Source organism: Sus scrofa, chromosome 10 (assembly GCF_054392235.1).
Source record: "Sus scrofa isolate SSC_HxYL_T2T_F1_AM1 chromosome 10, Sscrofa_HxYL_maternal_Yorkshire_Landrace_v2.0, whole genome shotgun sequence".
In the NCBI taxonomy this organism is placed as follows: domain Eukaryota; kingdom Metazoa; phylum Chordata; class Mammalia; order Artiodactyla; family Suidae; genus Sus; species Sus scrofa.
Genome location: NC_139392.1, coordinates 64860717 through 64878323, shown reverse-complemented (window position 1 = coordinate 64878323; position 17607 = coordinate 64860717). Strand labels below are relative to the sequence as shown.

Below are 17607 nucleotides of genomic sequence, written 5' to 3'. Positions count from 1 at the left end.
AGGTTTCCCAGCAATGCTTGCTGAATAGACTTTCCTTTTCCCATTTTATGTTCTTGCCTCCCTTGTCAAAGATTAATTGACCATAGGTGTCAGGGTTTATTTCTGGGTTCTCTATTCTGTTCCATTGGTCTGTCTGTCAGTTTTGATATCAGTACCACACTGTTTTGATGACTGTGGCTTTGTAGTATTTCTTGAAGTCTGGGAGAGTTATGCCTCCTGCTTGGTTTTTGTTTCTCAGGATTGCTTTGGCGATTTTGGGTCTTTTGTTGTTCCATATAAATGTTTGGATTGTTTGTTCTAGTTCTGTGAAAAATGTCATGGGTAATTTGATAGGGATTGCATTGAATCTGTAGATTGCTTTGGGTAGTATGGCCATTTTTACAATATTGATTTTCCCAATCCAGGAACACTTCCATATCTTTTTTAAATAAACTTTCAATTTTTGGATAATTCTACATTTATGGAAAAGTTTCAAAGGTAGCTGCTTCAGACAATATTTTTAGCTATACAACATTTTCATGTTAAAACCTAACCCGCAGTGTGATCGTATTTGGAGGCCTTTGTGAGGGCATTAGGTGAATAAGATTTATAGGACACTTATAAAAGATCTCCCTCTGCTCTTCCACCAAGTGAGGATGCAGTGAAAAGATGACCCTCTCTGACTCAAGAAGCAGGCCCTCACTAGGCAATGAATCTTCTGGCACCTCAATCCCAGACTTTCCAGCCTCCAGAACTGGGAGAAATAAATTTCTGTTGTTTAGGCTTCTCCATCTATGGTAGTTTTGTCATAGCAGCCTGAATAGACTAAGACAATAGTACAAAGAATTCCTATGCATTCTTCACTCAGTGTTCCCTAATATTAACTTTGCTATGGTACATTTGTCAAAACTAAGACATTAATTACAATTGACAGAACTTAAGACTTTAGTCAGACTTTTTCAGTTTTCCACTAATGTCTTGTTTCTGTTCCAGGATACCATATTGCGTTTAGCCCGTATTCACTTTTTAGATGGAAGGATGAATATTATGACATTCTGTCACTAATAACTTTCTTTCTTTCTTTCTCTCTCTTTCTTTCTTTCTTTCTTTCATTCTTTCTTTTTCTTTCTCTCTCTCTCTCTCCCTTTCTCTCTCTCTCTCTCTCTCTTTCTTTCTTTCTTTCTTTCTTTCTTTCTTTTTTTTTTTTGCTTTTTAGGGCCGCATCTGAGGCATATGGAGGTTCCCAGGCTAGGGGTCCAATCCGAGCTACAGCTGCCAGCCTACACCACAGCCACAGCAACACCAGATCTGAGCTGCGTCTGTGACCTACACCACAGCTCATGGCAGTGCCGGATCCTTAACCTGGGGATCGAACCTGCATCTTCAGGGATACTAGTCAGATTTGTTAACCTCTGAGCCATGATGGGAACTCCCACTAATAACTTTCTGATCATAATCATCTGATTTTAGTCATAAGCAAAATTGTATGTAAAACGAACTGATTTGGAAAATGTAGGTAGGAAATATGCTGTATTGACAGTTCTCTTTAAAGGTTTATCCAGTCCAGGTACCAGGTCCTGATCACAATGATTGGAGGCCAAAGGTTTATCTTTATTCAGTTGTTGTACTTAGCACAGAGCCTTGTATACCAGAGACATGCAGATCATGTTCCAAAGTTAACGGATGGGTGTTACTCACTGATGCTTACTCATCCTAACCTAGCCTAGTGTTTCAGCATATCAGTGCCACTTTATTTTTAGAATTCAGATGGTGTCCTGGTGAATCTTTAGTTTCCTGGCAGTATAAATTCTTACAGACAAATGGAAAATATGCTTCCCATATTTTTTAAAAAATGTTTCTTTAAAGCAAAAGCAATAAGTAAAACTATAACTTGACCCATTGTTCATATATAAAATCAATTCTGCTTGACAGTACCATTCACCACACCTACCTCCTCCTTTTCCTTTCCTTTCCTTTCTTTTCTTTTCTTTCCTTTGTTTCTAAGACTAATTTATCCAGTGAGATTTTGAGAAGTTTAATAGTCAAGGAGACCCTCTTGGCCTGTCCACTTAAACAGTTGAAGTTTGGTTATTTGATTTCCATAGAGTCAAGTTACAAATATGAAGAAAAGATAGATGAACTAGACTAGGATGATCAAAAGTAGTCCTGGAATTTCTCTTACTGATAATTAGGTATGTATATTGATACATGGTGCTGCTGACACTGCCCAAAGACACACACACACACACACACACCTCAAAATCAACAGCTCTGTCAACACAGTTTGAAGGAAGCTCTTGCGATTTGAGTAAAATCAAGACAATGAACTCATTAGAAAATGTGTTTGAACAGAAAAGTCACTAACAACATGTAACTATTGAAATTTATATTAATTTAAATAAAATAAAATTCAGTTCCTCAGTTGTACTATCCACATGCCTGGTGCTCAAGAACTACATATAGCCAGTAGGCACTATATATATATATATATATATTTGCGTCATCACAGAAAGTTCTATTGGCCAGGGCTGCATTCAAAGCTACTTGTATGACATTTGGCACCATTTGAGAACTAAACTTAAATGATTCTGAACTTAGGTAGATCTGGTTCATCTGGTTAAATTTAAAAGTTTTACTTTAATTCTGCTTAGGTTCAATCTGAGCAAATAGCCCTACTGAATGGGACCATTCTAACCAGCATTTTCAGCTGGAGTTGTACCCAATTTTCTTTCTTTCTTTTTTCTTTTTCTTTTCTTTTTTTTTTTTTTTGTCTTTTTAGGGCCACACCCTTGGCATTTGGAGATTCCCAGCCCAGGGGTAGAATTGGAGCTGTAGCTGCTGGCCTACGTCACAGCCATAGCAACGCCAGGTCAGAGCTGCATCTGAGACACCACAGCTCATGGCAATGCCGGATCCTTAACCCACTGAGCAAGGCTAGGGATTGAGCCTGCATCCTCGTGGATGCTAGTTAGATTCATTTCTACTGAGCCACAATGGGAACTCCTGTACCTACTTTTCCACCTGCAAGGCAAATGGACACATTTCCAGTATAGATCTAATATTCCGTAAATGAATTTCTGACTTCATGCCCCAGTCTGGTCAAATACGATTGCCTTCTTCAGGGTTTCTTCTAGTTACATACTTTGCTTCAGTAATGGTGATGGTCTATATTGTGGTTCTGTTCCTGATCCACAGAGATTAGTTTTTGAGCCCAGATATTTCTTTCATACTTTTCACATTTTACTGTCATTGCTCTGAGTTCTGTAGATCATGGTGGCAGTGGGTACAAACATACATGGAAGTCTATTTTGTCTGATATGAGGATTGCAACTCCTGCTTTCCTGTCTTGTCCATGGACATGAAATATCTTTTCCCATCTCTTCACTTTCAATCTATAGTCAGAAAGAGAAAGACAAATACCATATGATTTCACTTATATATGGAATCTAATATAGCGCACAAATGAACCTTTCCTCAGAAAAGAAAATCATGGACATGGAGAACAGACTTGTGGTTGCCAAGAAGGAGGGGGAAGGAGTAGGAGGGACTGGGAATTTGGGGTTAATAGATGCTTTTGTAATGGATAAGCAATGGGATCTTGCTGTATAGCACTGGGAACTATGTCTGGACACATGTGATGGAGCATGATAATGTGAGTAAAAGAATATATACATGTATATGTGATTGGGTCGCCTTGCTGTGCAGCAGAAAATTGATAGAACACCATAAATCAGTTATAATGGAAAAAAATAACAATCATTATAAAAACAATACATGAAAGCATTCACTTACTATACTACTTGTACAGGAAAGAGTTGCCATATCATCCCTAAGACGGTTATCTTTAGAAAAGCCTGTGTGGAGAGTAGCCCTTGGCTGTCAGCTGGGAACTCTGCTGTCAGAGCATTCCAGGTAGTCAGCATTTAACTGATAAGGTTGGTTTGGCGTGCCTAGATTGGGCAAATACGATTTCTGCTGAATGCTTGTGTTCCTTCTGGGAGTCTGCTGGGCAGGGAGTGCCTATGTGGCCAGCCCACCCCTGCCCCGACCTTGGGCACAGAGGCTCTAATGGGCTTCCTTGGTCAGAGGCATGACAACACATACTGCATTTTTGTTCCTGGGGAAGAAGTTGCTGTGTATCACCTGTTATGGGAGGGAAAGTGCACAAGAAAACCCTGTGTATGGATTCCTCCAGACTCTGCCTGCTTATTTTCCCCATAAGATCCAGCTATTTATTCCCGCTGCTTTGCTGTAATAAATCTCAGCCATGAGTACAACTATATGCGTCCCATGAATCCTTCTAGGGAATCTCTAAACATGGAGTAGTCTTGGGGACTCCTGACATACCATCTTGAACAGAATTTCTCTTTTTATTTTTTAGAGACATGATAAAAAGGCTTTCCTTGTGGGCTACTAAGAAGTCCCAAAGCTCAAATTGAAACAGACTTGAATTCCATCCAAACTGCAAATGGTATCCTGAGGAGGCTAGAGAATAAAAAAAAAAGGAGATAGTATTTAAAAAAATATATCAAAGCACCCAGCACACAGTAGGAATTTCAATAAAATTACTTGTTTTTTTCTTTCTCTTATTTCTCCCACCTCCACCCCATTAGAATGCAGTGTTTTTTTTCGGTAGGTGGACATTATGACACATTTATGTTGCCTGTTTTTCTGCTGCTATTTTCTTTGCTAGAGAGCACACAATATATTTAAAAGTTAGATCGTTAACCAGGTTTGTTCTTTCGGCAGCTGGTGTTTGAGGCCATTTCAGTTCTCATTCCAGTTTTTTTTCATCACATGTTCCTACCAATTGAATCTCACTTGCTCTTTCTAAAAGGAAAAATAGGAAACACGGAGAGGGATCATTTTACGGTTGCAAAGCCAGCAGGGTCAAGCAGGGGAGCTCATAATTGAAATCTAAAGTCTTCTTTGTAAGAAAAAGAGAAAAGGTCATGGCCTGAATCACTAGCACTTTGGTTGGTGGAGAATGGTTGACACCGAGGTGGATTTTAGGTCTGGCATGTGTGGGAAGGCAGACAGGCAGTTACTAGTAAAGCCATTCAAGAAACTTCCCAGCTGTGAGCTGTGGTGTAGGTCGCAGACGTGGCTGGGATCCCGCATTACACCGGCAGCTACAGCTCAGATTAGACCCCTAGCCTGGGAACTTCCATATGCCGTGGGTGCGGCCTTAGAAAAGACAAAAAAGGAAATTTCCTTTTCCAGGAGTTTCTGGTTGTAGCCTAGTGGGTGGTCTTTGTGAGGATGCAGGTTTGATCCCTGGCCTTGCTCAGTGGGTTAAGGATCTGGTGTTGCCACAAGCTTCGGTATTGGTTGCAGATGTGGCTTGGATCTGGCCTTGGTGGCTGTGGTGTAGACATGTAGCTGCAGATGTGATTTGACCCCTACCCCAGGAACTTCTGTATTCTGAAGGTTTGTCCATTAATAAATAAATAAATAAATAAATAAAAAATTCCTAACGTTGGGCCCACTAACTTAAATTTTTAGCTATTTATTCTATTATAAAATACATAGAATAAGCATAGTTTGTAAGTTGAGTCACTGACCAACCAGTGAGCAAAATATAAGTGACAAGGCCATGCAAGATGATGCTCACTTCTCAGAAAATGATATTTTGCCCCCTAATATGCCATCACCAGGGACTCATTTCCAAGTCTACCCCTTCTCATTTTCATAAACCTTCTCGTTTTTTGAACTTGAACCCTACCTTCACTAGTGTCCCAGTGAATACTGATGTCTCCATATAACAGTCCCTTAGGCATCTCAAGCTTACTGTAATGCAAAAATGAATTTAATTTAGGGAAGATGTTCACCTTTAGAGAATGCCTATTATGTATCACTTCTGAGGCAGTCTTTATATGTGATCTTATTTAATCTAGTTCCATATCTGGGAAATCATGTCATATCCCTGTAGGGCCCTAGTCTTGGGAGTAGATATCTAAGGGGTAAGAGAAGACTTAGAGCTTCTTAAACGTCTGGGGATGTCTTTTCAATGGTCCACTGCCATTGCGGAGGTTGCAGGGATTGAAACAGTGACTATGGGCCATCTTCCCACGTAGGAAGTGAGAGGCCTTCATCTCTGTCCCCCTACCAACCCTGGACAAATTGTTAAGTACCCTGCAGTCAGCAGGAAAATCACTTGATCTAGCTCTCCATTTCCAGTGTGGCTTTTTGATGAATGACACAATTATAAAAGGGTCAGAAAAACTCAAACTCAGTGTCGCAGATTCCCAGCCCAGCAAACACCCGGAGGCCGTCTCTCAAGTCTGAGGCTGTTTGTTTGATGCTTTTTGCTCCTTATCTCTTTCTCCTGCTGCTGTTTCTTCCGGCATCTACCTTACCTGTTGATCACACATTGACCTTTCTGATGCCAGACACTTCTAAGCCCTGTAGCTAACTTCAGAGGTTATTATCCCTCCTCTGACTGCAGAGTTGCCAAATGTTCAACTTCAAAAAACACTGGCCAGCAGTACATCTGGTTATCTACCATTGGCTCACATGTGCCGCTCGTAGTACCTCCACCCACTCTCAATGTCGACATTAATTTCCACACGTTATAATCCACTGGCTCAGAGAAAAGAAGAGGGTAGGTGGCAGGTGCAGGAGATTTTTTTTTCAAAAAGAAAGAGAAGAAGGTGGTTACATGATTTGATGTCGCCCTGAGCACATTAACCATGAAATTGAAATTGTAGATCTATAGAAGCTGAAGAATTTTCACAAACCACGAGTGCCATGGGATTCCAGTATACCACCCTGCAGTCATCTTTGATGGAGCTGAGGTTAGCTAGAGCTAAGAAGAGAGGCACAGAATAGCATCTACCTGGCCCCATGATTTCTGAGCCTGTACCTGAGGATGAGTGGTTGGTGAGAGTGGTTATTCAGTCTCAGCCTGTCACCTAAAATTTCTATGAAAATAAGTGTCTGTGAGTAGAAAAAGGTGATACTCTGGATTAGAAGATCATTTTTTTTTTTACAAGCCCTATACAATCTTTTCTAAATCAGTGGGATATTTTATTTCCTCAAATTAAATAGGAGTAATTACAAAACACATATCTCGCTGGGATTGGATGTTGAGGGGCTAGACCAGTTGTACCACAGAATCACAGAACTTTTGAGCTGGAAGGGAATTTATCCTTCTTCTGGTCCACTTCCCTTGGTTTGTGGATGAGGAAATGAGGCTCAGAGAGGTTAAGTGGCTAACGCAGGTTCCTGCAGTAACTTAGTAACAGGATTACAGTTCTGGTATATTTTCTCTGTAATATATCGCCTACTCCTTTAGCCTTTCCTCTTATTTCCAGGTCAGATGGTCACAATTCCATAGTCTCTCTTAGCAACTGGTTATAACGCTTGTGATCCAGAGTATAATTCTCAGATAAGAAATTCTGTTTTATATATATATATATATTTTATTTATTTATTTATTTATTTATTTGGCTTTTTTTTTTTTTTTTTTTTTTTTTTTGCCATTTCTTGAGCCGCTCCCACGGCATATGGAGGTTCTGAGGCTAGGGGTCTAATCGGAGCTGTAGCCACTGGCCTACGCCAGAGCCATAGCAATGCAGGATCCGAGCCTCCGAGCTGAGTCTGCGGTCTATACCACAGCTCACGGCAATGCCGGACTGTTAACCCACTGAGCAAGGGCAGGGACCGAACCCGCAACCTCATGGTTCCTAGTCGGATTCGTTAACCACTGCGCCATGACGGGAACTCCATATATTTTATTTTATTTTATTTTTTTGTCTTTTTAGGATTGCAGCTGTGGCATATGAAGGTTCCCAGGCTAGGGGTCCAATAGGAGCTGTAGCCGCTGGCCTATGCCACAGCCATAGCAATGCAGGATCCAAGTTGCATCTGTGACCTACATCACAGCTCACGGCAACACAGGATCCTTAACCCACTGAGCGATGCCAGGGATCGAACCCATGTCCTCATGAATACTAGTTGGGTTCACTAACCGCAAGCCACAATGGGAACTCCTGTTTTACAAATATTTAAATCCCAGCCACTAAACATACTTTCTGATCTTTTCTAAAAGCCACCTACCTACAATAAACCTGACTGCTTTAATTGTGTTAAATGCCAAAGGCCTTTAAACACGAGGAACAAGTTTGTATAGATAGGGAGTCTTGATAAAGAATACAATCAGATTTTGAAATCTCTTGCCAAAGAGGAGCCATAACAGTCTGATCAGGACTGGGCACATTCTGATACCTCTCCAAGTTTAGATCTAATCCAATTACAATCAAAGAACATATTTTGGCTAAGGCAGAAAGAGCACAGAGGCTTGCGAATGACTTCATGAAGAGTTTTAGAAGATACTTGGAACTTTCAAAAAGTCCAATGAAATAAGAATGCTTAGGGATAAAACAGACAGAGATTTAAATGTCATGCCTATTGCAGTGTGGGAAAGCAAACAGGCAGCCAGCCCCTGGAGGTTGATGGCACATGGAAGTCATTGCTACCTTGTAAGGGAGATGATAGAGTTTGGGGAATGTATAAGAAACAGTTCATAAGCAACTGATGCCCAAATTGAATGTCACTTTATTAATGTTTAGTGAAAAAGTCTAATTGTCACAAGGATAGGAATATTTAAGCTTGCATATTCTCCATCTGGGTAGTCTATAGTCTATGCCTAAAAACAAAATAATAACTAAAAAGTGGCTTGGGAAGTGTGCAATGAAAGCCATTTGAATAATCTTCATGGCCAGTGTCATCAAGCTATGATAATCCAATGACTCTATCTCCCTCCTGTAAGAGTAGGCTTTGTGCTAATCTGATATCTATTTTCATAAGTAAAGGACCTTTTTTCCTGGATGGTGCTAGAAACACAACATTATATATTTATATCTATGTTTTTATACATAAACAGTAAAAATATCAATATTGTTGTGAATGATTGAAAAATAGAACATCTCCTTTATGATGGATACAATCTTTTTTCATCCTTTGATTTAGTAAGTATTTAATGAACACCTACAATTTGTCAGGCATCGTTGTGCTACTGAGCATAAAAAGAGGGGGCAAGATAAGTATAGCCCTACAGAGATCAAGGTCTAAAGATTGAAGACACACAATGAAACAAGCTGTGACCACAGAGTATAAGTGATAGAGCAAAGAAGGATAGGGTGCTGTGGAAGTGAATAAGAAGTCTACCTCATCTGGGCCAATTATGGAGGAGGTCTTCCTGCAGGAAGTGGCATCTTACTTGGGATGATTGAGTACCAGTTATCTAGGAAGAGGCAGAATGTGTCAGGGGCCAGCATGAGTAAAGACCTAGAAGTAAAAGGCAGAATACGCTTAAAATGAAGAAAAACAAAGATATTCCTTCTTGACAAGTGTGCAAAGTTTTTTTTTTTTTTAAAGATAATATATATTGTATGAATATATGGGTACACACTCTCCTACAGCACTGATGGGAATATGAATTGATTGGAAATTTTTAGAAGATAATTGACAATATTATGCCAAGAGTTTAAAGATATGTGTATATTCGGTACTGTGATTTTAGGTATTTATTCTAGAGAAGTAACTATAAATGTATAAAAAGATATAAAATATTCTAGGTCTTGGTGTTATAAAGAGAAGAATTAGAAGCAGAGAAATTGTTAAATAAATTATGTATACTGAAAGACCTCTTCTACATCTAATAAATACTATCAAAACAGCTAATTTTCTAGATCAGGGGTTAGCAAACTGTAGTCAAACTATGGCAATGGCCTTTCACCTGCTTTTAAAAAAAACTTTAATTAATTAATTAATTCATTTATTTTGCTTTTTAGAGCTACACCTGTGGCACGTGGAGGTTCCCAGGCTAGGGGTCTAATCAGAGCTACAGCTGCTGGCCTATGCCACAGCCACACCAACATGGGATCTGAGCTGCATCTGCAACCTACACCACAGCTCATGGCAATGCCGGATCCTTGACCCACTGAGTGAGGCCAGCGATCGAACCCGCAACCTCATGGTTCTCTGTCGTATTTGTTTCCTCTGCACCACGAAGGGAACTCCTAAAGAAGCTTTTAATTTTAAAATAACTATGGATTCACAGGAAGATAGAATAGAAAGAAAAGATAGAACAGAAAGCTCCTGTGTATCAGTCACCTAATTTCCTCCACTGGTTGCATCTTACATAACTGTAGTACAGTATCACCCAGGGAACTGACATTAGTGGAATGTTTGTGTGGATTTCTACAGTTACAACCACAATCCAGATAGAGAACTATTCCATTGTCACAAAGGTCTCTCTTGTGCTCTCTTTTGATAGTCATACCTATCCTTTCTCCCTTTCCATTTCTAGACCTTGGCAACCATTAATCTGTTTTCCATCTTTGTGACTTTGTTATTTTGGGAATGTTATGTAAGCAAAATCATACAATTTATACTACCTTTTGAAATCCGCCCCCCCCACTCTGCATTATGTCCATGAGATATATTTAAATTATAGGTGTATCACTAGTTCATTTCGTTTTGGCTGAGTAATAGTCCATGTAAAGATCTATCATATTTTTTTTTTGGCCACACCTAGGCTATGGGGAAGTTACTGGGCCAGGGCTTGAACCTGTGCCACAGCAGCAACCTGGGCTGCTGTGGTGACAACGATGGATACTTAAACTTACTGCACCACAAGGGAATGCCTGGATCTATCAGATCTTGTTTAACTATTTACCTCCTGAAGGGGACGTTGTGGTTGCTTCCTCCTTTTGACTATTACAAATGAAACTGCTCTGACCGCTTGTGAATAGGTTTTGGTATGGATATAGGTTTTCATTTCTCTGGGATAAATGCCTAGAAATGTGGCTGCTGGGTTGGATAGTAAGTATATGTTTAGCTTTTTAAGTAACTGCTGAGTGGCTATATTATTTTACAGTACCCCAAACAGTGCATAAGAGATCCAGTAGCTCTGCATCCTTGCCAGCTTTGGGTATTGCCATTATTTTTTATTTTGGCTGTTCTGATAGGTCTCTAGTAATATCTACTCCAGAAAGTTCTTTGTTAGATATTTGGTTTGTACTACCACACAGTCTTGATTTCTGCAGCCATAAAATACATCTTAAAATTGGACAGAGTGACTCTTCCCACTGTAGTCTTCTCTGAAACTTATTTTAGCTCTTCTAGTTCCTTTGCCTTTTCATACACATTTTAGAATTATCTTGTCCATAAATGCAAAAAGATTTGCTGGAAATATGACAGGAGTTATGTTAAACCTGTATATCAATATAGGGAGAATCGAAATCTTTGCTATATTGAGTCTTTATTCCATGAACACAGTGTTTCTGCTACTTGTTTTTGCAAAAAAAAAGTTTTTTTGGAACATAGTCATATCCATTTTTTTACGTATTGTGTACGGTTGCTTTCTTGCTATAAAAATAGAGTTGAATAGTTGTGGCAAAGACAGTGTGACCCGGAAAGCCTAGAATATTTACCCTCTGACCCTTTACAAAAAAACGTGTCAACATTTGGGTCAGAGCAATATTGATGCTATATTACTAAGTGAAAAAAGTATATTACAAAATAGTATGAGTATTATATCATTTTAATTTTAAATACAAATTTTTATCACTCTCACATGCATATCTACATATATTGAAGTGGCTGAAAGACTATAAAGCAGAAATTTTAACCTTGATACTCTCAGGGCAGTAGCATTGTAATTTAAAAAAACTTTTTTTGTGGATTTTTTGATCTTCCACTTTCTATTTTAGATAGTTAAAAAAATAAGACATGTGCCTTCCATGTAAAAAGAGATTTTCGAATTAGCAGATATGACAATCAATTGTTTATGTTGGGCATAATGAATAATGCTTTTCCAATATGCCTTTTGAAAACATAGGTGAATTCTTGCAGTTTCATAATTTAAGCACCCCTTTAGTCAATAAGCACAGATAGGAAAATGCCATAGATATTGAATCTTAATCCTTGGTGTTTATTCTTGATAATAACAATTGAGTGCTCCACCCTTAAGGTTTATTTACCAGCAAGTCCATGCAAATGTCACATGCTTAAGCCTGAATACCAAGATGAGCAGCCTGGTTACTGCTGCATGACTGTTTTGAATTATGGAGACTGGCAAATGAACACTTGAAAGTTTTTTGCTCTAACCCTCTGTTAATGATTACTGACAGGCTTCTTCCAGTTCTGATGGGGCATCAACACAGATACAGACAGATCAAAAAGCAAATCTCACTCTGAGTATAACCTGCCATTTGAGAAACTGAGTGGATGGCATAAAACACAGTGATTACAGCTATGCTTTCATCTGGAAGGAGCTCTGATAGGGTCATGAAAGACCAGAGAGGTGTTCGGAGCAGACATAGGTCCTTGACAGGTTAATAACCCACTTCGCAGAGTCACGAGGCATCTCAAATGACTCCATTCTCTTTCTGGAGTGATTATTTCTTAAGCCCTAATCTTGATTTTTAACCCTACTCTAAATCTACTCTGTGAATGCTTATTTCTACGATGTGAATTAAAATAAAATTAACATGACTTTAATAACTCTAGGAATTATACACTTACAGTTTCTTGATCCTAACCACTGAAGAAAGTTGGTGTGGGGAATAGAGAAAAAATTCTAAAAGGCTCTGATCATGTTCAGAAGTAGGCACACATTTTCTCAAATGAAAACATGTTTATTACATAAATATTGCAGATGCTAAGAACAGCTTGTCATCCCTTTGCTTTCAGGTGATGTCCACATAGCACTAAGAAGAGCGGAAATCTGGCAATTTTCTAATTAAACGTGATCGGTATTGACAACCAAATGGCGTCATTCTGGCCCCGGAGTAGACCTCTGGGTCACAGTTATCCTATTTGTCTGTCTACATTGCTCACATTAACTGGGTAAATTGGCTGATCCAATCTCCACTTCTGTGGAAAAGAGAGGTTTAGGGATTTGCTCAAGTGTAGAAAATGAATAAAAGGTACTTATTTGTTCATCCTTTTTTTTTTCTTCTTTGAGCAAATAAAGGTTGACACTTCTGCTGTACCTGGTATATGGAGATTACAATAATGAATAAGGCATGGATCTTTACAAGAAGCTTAGAAATTATGGTAAAAAAAACCAGGATGTATAATCATGAAAGTGTGCTCTCAGGCAGATATGTCATAAGAAATATATAGATGCAGCACAGCAGGAATTCATAGGTTGAAGACATCACTTCTTCTGGGGGAATCAGCAAAAGATTTCTGAAGGAAGTTTTCCAGAGTAGGGACTTGAAGGTGAGATCTGTAGAATAAGGGAGAAGCCACAGCAAGGGATGCAGATGAATTACTGTGAAAGCTTAAGAGATGGCAGATATTATGGTAAGGATTCAGGGGTGTTTGGGGGAAACTCAAAGACAGACATGCATCTGGGCTTCAGGAAGGAATTGGAATCAGGGTTGAGAAGCAATCAGGAACCCAGCGAAATCTCATTCTGCTTCATTCATGTCTCTGCAGACCTGCTTTCCCTGCTCCTTCATTCACACAGTGGACCGTGGCTACTCCCAACTCTTTAATTGAAGAGAATGTTCTTGCCCTACATTATGTCAGTTTCATGAACTACTGCCAGGAGGCGAAAGTTACATACACCTGGCTTCCCAGGGAAGATCTCAAAGTTCCTAGGTAAGGGGGGATGACTTGCATGGTGATCAGACCTTCCCGGATGGGTATCTGCTATACTGTGTATGGGGAATTGTAGACCAGTACAATTGGAATACAGGCTTGGAAGGGCAGTTAGGGAAAGATCATAAGGACTTTAGGGCATCGCTGAGCAGTATAGTGATATGAAATAAATTGTCCTCTGGACAAATCAGTTCGACAGCCCTGAGTATGATAAAATGAAATAATACGTTTCTTTTTGTCTTATTTCTGTATTCATTGACCTCATGCAACCTTTTGTAAGCCACTTTAATTTTGTTCGGATACAAGATGCAAGAAGATACAATAATTATCAATATTATAAAAAAGAGTACAGACAATAATAAAAATTCAACTTAGAGTTTGTATTATCTACTGATTTGTTCTGTGAGCATTGCATGTCCCTAAACCATTCAGGGTCCAACTTTTCTGGTTTAAAAAGAAAGTGAGGATTCAACTAGAACCACAGTAGCTCTTGTGTACCCCTCATCCCATTTGTCCCATCCAGACAGTGTTAAAGCCTTTGGCTCTTTCCCTCTGAAGTTGGACTAGGGCTCAGAATCTTTCTCCACTCCCAGGCAACTCATAAATACCAATCCACTGAAGGTGTCAGTCAAGGCCAGAATATTTGCCATTTCTTGACTATGACTGTAAATTGCTAAGTTTTCATAATATCACAGGATAAGGATGGAAATTTTTGTCCAATCCCCTTATTTTACAGATGACAAAACTGAGGCCCAGAAGGAGAAAGTGATTTGCATGATGTCACACAACCTAGTAAGCTATATGCCAAGACCAGCGTCATCTTCTAGGCATTTTAATGAAACAATTGTCCTTGCTGTTATCATCCTTCCTCCTTCATCGAGCTTTCATTTGGAATTTTTCTAAATACATGCAGTTGAACTTTCTGAATTTTTTTGAATTTTATGTTTTATAACAAACGGTTGGGACATAACTGCTTGAATTTACAGTTTCTGAGTAATGGGATCTGACTTTCAGTGGACTGCCACTGACATACTGGAATTTAGCAATTAGGCAAAAGCAACTACCATTGTATTGCGCAATTGTAACTTTAACCTACTTATGAATAAATGAATGTTTTATCTTTTGGTGTCTTGTCAAACCCCCCCCCAAAAAAAACAGAAGCCTTAGTGAATATTATCGTCTGCCTATCCAGTTTGAGTATTCTATCTGTGTTCTGTTACTCTTATATTATTTTTTTCATCTGGCCTTTGTGCCTTGATTTCTCAATGGCTGGAGGAGTGCAGAATCTAATTCTAGAGCTACAAGCCTTTTCTAAAAGGGGATCTGCTCTGGTCCTTGGAGTCCAGGGAGATGAACTTACTCGGCTTAACAGAAAACTTCTAAACTTATTCCAAGTAAATTCAGCGGATATAGACCAGATCAGGATTTTTATATCCTTCTTTGGTGCAGATATTTGTCTTAGTTATAATCCCCCTTTAGGGGGCACTCATTGCATTGTGCAGCAATTCTTCCTTTGCCTGTTTACCTCCTCTTGGAAGCATTTGAGGACCTGTCATCTAAGAGCACCCAGCAGGCAGTAGAGCCTTGAAAACTGCTCACTGTTCCATACATGGTGTGGGAGGTGACTTGAATTCTATCTTGTTAGAAAGCTTATAGTGGAAGCTGATATCCTTTTGTTTTGCCCTTTCAGGGGGGCCCCAGCACAGGAACTAATACAAAGTGACCAACCAGGAAATGTGTGTTGCATGAATAGATGAATAAAAGATGATTTCACATGTTCATTCATTCTTGTTATCCTTTATTTTCCCAGCTTGTATTGATGTATTTAAGACATTTCCCCCCCATATAAATCTGTTCATGCCCTGTTAAACTTCAAAATATTAGTCAACTAGGAGGTATAATAAGCAAAGAATCCCAATTATATCATTGCTTCTCGTGCTGGGTCCTTGCCTTACATTGCCAATTAAATTTAACAAGCAATCTTGAGCATCTCTGTGTGCCAGGCACAGGGGATGGGGCAGGTATTTAAGGATCTAGCAGCAGAGGCATGACTTGCCCAGACACCCATGCTCTGTCACCCCTTTGGTATGACCAATCCTTGCTGACTCCTTGACAATCAGCCTGTTTCCTCCTACAGCTGGGCTTCCTCTCCTGCTGTTCCTCTACCCAGGCAGTGAAGCATCCTGTTGGTTATTCATCACATATCCTGGGTTTGAGTTCTGACTGTACTATATAGTTGTGTGACCTGGGTCAAGTTCCTTAATTTCTGAGTCTCAGTTTCCTCATCCATAAAGTGGGCATACTTAGATGTCAGAGGGTGGTTGGAAGGAGGAAATAATGCATGTGGAGTGCTTACCACAGAAGCTGGCACAGCGAATGCCAGTTGTTTTCATTATTGGTTTAAATATGCTTTCACTCTCCATTTTCTCCTCTTTGAGGCTCTGCTCAAAGGTTGCTGCCTCTCCAAAGGTTTCTCTGATGCCAGCCAGACTGATCATTCTTTTTGTAAGTGTCTTTTGTATTCAGTCACTCTACCTCACAGTTACTCCCTGGGGACATGGCACTGTGCTATTCTCTAGGGGCCTGTGGTACCCAACTTATCCCTTGGGTATAAAGATTGTCAGTCACATCCTGCCTTGTTCATAATATAATTATTCCCTACATTTGTGTTCTCCTCCAACAAGCCTTAAGCAACACCTGGACAAAGACTGTGTAAGGCAAAATCTAGGATCTTAAAAATATGATGGAAGGAGCTGGGCCACTCCTTAGCGCTCTCCTCTCTCTCCAATTTTCTTTTTTTTTTCTTTTTTTCTTTTTTTCTTTTTTTTTGTAAACTCCTGCTCTTAGTTAGCTTTCCAATGTAAATGAGCCCATTTTTCTTTCAAAAGTCTGCTATGGTCAGTTTCTGGGCATAAAACACTGTGACAATCCCTGGCTTGTGAGCTTTCTGTGCCAGATTCATCCATCTCCTCAGTCAAAACATGCTCAGCATTCTGCACAGCTGTATGGAATTGGCATTTCTACATTAACCACATCAAATCAGTTTGGGAAATAGCCAAATCTGGGGTCTTTATCCATTGATTCAGATGGTTCTATGAAAATTGCCTCAAAGCCGTGTCAGCCAGTTGTGGGCTATGCAGGACAGAGGGATGCTTGCCTTGTGTTGGGGGTGGGGGCTCTGATCCCCTGCTCATTCAGAGTTTTCTGGCCCTAAGTGCAAGATATCTCAGCAAACTGTGAAAGGAATTGTACACACAAATTCCAGAGAGTGGTTATCTGGGGTGGGGGGTTGGGAGAGAGGAGGGAGACAGGAAGGGGAAGAGTTAAAGGGACTTTTATTTTTTTTGGCTGCACCTATGACATGTGGAAATTCCTGGGCCAGGGATCAAACCTATGCCACAGCAGAGACCCAGAGCCACTGCAGTGACAATGGCAGATCCTTAACCCTCTGTGCCACCAGGAACCTCTATAAAAGGGGTTTTCAAAAATAATGCTAACGGAGTTCCTGTTGTGGCTCAGCAGGTTAAAAACCCGACATAGTGTCTGTGAAGATGCAGGTTTTATCCCTGGCCTCACTCAGTGGGTTAAGGATCGGGCATTACTGCAAGGTGTGGCATAGGTCATAGATATGGCTCGGATCCTGTGTGGCTGTGGCTGTGGCTGTGGTGTAGGGCAGCAGCTGCAGATCCAATTTGACCCTTAGCCTGGGAACTTCCTTATGCTGCAGGTGCCACTGTAAAAAGAAAAAAAAATGCTAATATTCTCTTTAACTTGTTAATGGTTATTTGGATGTCAGTTGTACTGCTATTTTTTTATACTATATAACAGCTTTGTGTATACTTAAATAATTTTTAATGTAGAAAAGCTGGGAATTATAAAGCTACTGAATATTTTATTCCTTTGCCGTCTTATTACTGAATTCAAAATTGAGAGTCATCTAAGAATTCTAAAGCTTAATATGGAAAGGTCATCTCTTGAGCTCACCTCAACGGCTTAGTTTTCAAACTA

General features: G+C 39.7%; 1 long non-coding RNA gene across 1 annotated transcript in view; it reads left to right on the top strand.

Moving 5' to 3' along the window:
- The window catches only part of LOC110255612 (uncharacterized), a 215027-nt gene extending 199653 nt beyond the window's left edge, over positions 1-15374 (top strand). The window contains exons 9-10 of the long non-coding RNA XR_002336156.2: positions 13435-13599; positions 14336-15374. This is a non-coding gene — a long non-coding RNA (uncharacterized LOC110255612). The remainder of the gene's footprint in view (positions 1-13434; positions 13600-14335) is intronic.
- Positions 15375-17607: the final 2233 nt, after the last annotated feature.